The sequence below is a fragment of the Triticum aestivum genome, chromosome 7B (assembly GCF_018294505.1).
Source record: "Triticum aestivum cultivar Chinese Spring chromosome 7B, IWGSC CS RefSeq v2.1, whole genome shotgun sequence".
Taxonomy (NCBI): Eukaryota; Viridiplantae; Streptophyta; class Magnoliopsida; order Poales; family Poaceae; genus Triticum; species Triticum aestivum.
In genome coordinates, this window is record NC_057813.1 from 502,646,307 (window position 1) to 502,648,731 (window position 2,425).

Sequence of the window (2,425 nt, forward strand, 5' to 3'; positions counted from 1 at the left end):
TGCTTCCAGGACGTAATTCTTCTGTGCAGCAATGAGGATAATCCTCAAGTTACGGACCCAGTCCGTGTAATTGCTACCATCATCTTTCAACTTTGCTTTCTCAAGGAACGCATTAAAATTCAACGGAACAACAGCACGAGCCATCTATCTACAATCAACATAAACAAGCAAGATACTTTCAGGGACTAAGTTCATGATAAATTTTAAGTTCAATTAATCATATTACTAAAGAACTCCCACTTAGATAGACATCCCTCTAATCCTCTAAGTGATCACGTGATCCAAATCAACTAAACCATGTCCGATCATCACGTGAGATGGAGTAGTTTCATCGGTGAACATCATTATGTTGATCATATCTACTATATGATTCACGCTCGACCTTTCGGTCTCCGTGTTCCGAGGCCATATCTGCATATGCTAGGCTCGTCAAGTTTAACCTGAGTATTCTGCGTGCGCAACTGTTTTGCACCCGTTGTATTTGAACGTAGAGCCTATCACACCCGATCATCACGTGGTGTCTTAGCACGAAGAACTTTCACAACGGTGCATACTCAGGGAGAACACTTCTTGATAATTTAGTGAGAGATCATCTTGTAATGCTACCGTCAATCAAAGCAAGATAAGATGCATAAAAAGATAAACATCACATGCAATCAATATAAGTGATATGATATGGCCATCATCATCTTGTGCTTTTGATCTCCATCTCCGAAGCACCGTCATGATCACCATCGTCACCGGCGCGACACCTTGATCTCCATCGTAGCATCGTTGTCGTCTCGCCAATCTTATGCTTTCACGACTATCACTACCGTTTAGTAATAAAGTAAAGCATTACATCGCGATTGCATTGCATACAATAAAGCGACAACCATATGGCTCCTGCCAGTTGCCGATAACTTGGTTACAAAACATGATCATCTCATACAATAAAATTCAGCATCATGCCTTGACCATATCACATCACAACATGCCCTACAAAAACAAGTTAGACGTCCTCTACTTTGTTGTTGCATGTTTTACGTGGCTGCTACGGGCTTAAGTAAGAACCAATCTCACCTACGCATCAAAACCACAACGATAGTTTGTCAAATAGACTCCGTTTTAACCTTCGCAAGGACCGGGCGTAGCCACACTCGGTTCAACTAAAGTTGGAGAGACAGTCGCCCGCAAGCCATCTATGTGCAAAGCACGTCGAGGGAACCGGTCTCGCGTAAGCGTACGCGTAAGGTTGGTCCGGGTCGTCTCGTCCAACAATACCGCCGAACCAAAGTATGACATGCTGGTAGGCAGTATGACTTGTATCGTCCACAACTCACTTGTGTTCTACTCGTGCATATAACATCAACATAAATAACCTAGGCTCGGATGCCACTGTTGGGTTTCGTAGTAATTTCAAAAAATTTCCTACGCACACGCAAGATCATGTGATGCATAGCAACGAGGGGAGAGTATTGTCTACGTACCCAACGCAGACCGACTGCGGAAGCGATGACACGATGTAGAGGAAGTAGTCGTACGTCTTCTCGATCCAACCGATCAAGCACCGAAACTACGGCACCTCCGAGTTCGAGCACACGTTCAGCTCGATGACGATCCCCGGACTCTGATCCAGCAAAGTGTCGAGGAAGAGTTCCGTCAGCACGACGGCGTGGTGACGATCTTGATGAACTACAGCAGCAGGGCTTCGCCTAAACTCCGCTACAGTATTATCGAGGAATATGGTGGCAGGGGGCACCGCACACGGCTAAGGAATAGATCACGTGGATCAACTTGTGTCAACTTGTGTCTTTGGGGTGCCTCTACCTCAGTATATAAAGGAGCCAAGGGGGGAGGGGGCGCCGGCCAAGAGAGAGAGGCGCAGGAGGAGTCCTACTCCTACCGGGAGTAGGACTCCCCCCCCAATCCTATTTCAACTAGGATTCCCAAGGGGGAAAGAGGGAGAGGGGTGGCCGGCCACCTCTCCTAGTCCTAATAGGACTAGGGGAAGGGGGGAGGCGCGCAGCCCCCTTGGGCTGCCCCTTTCTCCTTTCCACTAAGGCCCATGAAGGCCCATATGGCTCCCGGGGGGTTTCGGTAACCTCCCGGTAACCCGGTAAAATCCCGATTTCACCTGGAACACTTCCGATGTCCAAACATAGGCTGCCAATATATCAATCTTTATGTCTCGACCATTTCGAGACTCCTCGTCATGTCCGTGATCACATCCGGGACTCCGAACAACCTTCAGTACATCAAAATGCATAAACTCATAATATAACTGTCATCGTAACCTTAAGCGTGCGGACCCTACGGGTTCGAGAACAATGTAGACATGACCGAGACACGTCTCCGGTCAATAACCAATAGCGGGACCTGGATGCCCATATTGGCTCCTACGTATTCTACAAAGATCTTTATCGGTCAAACCGCATAACAACAT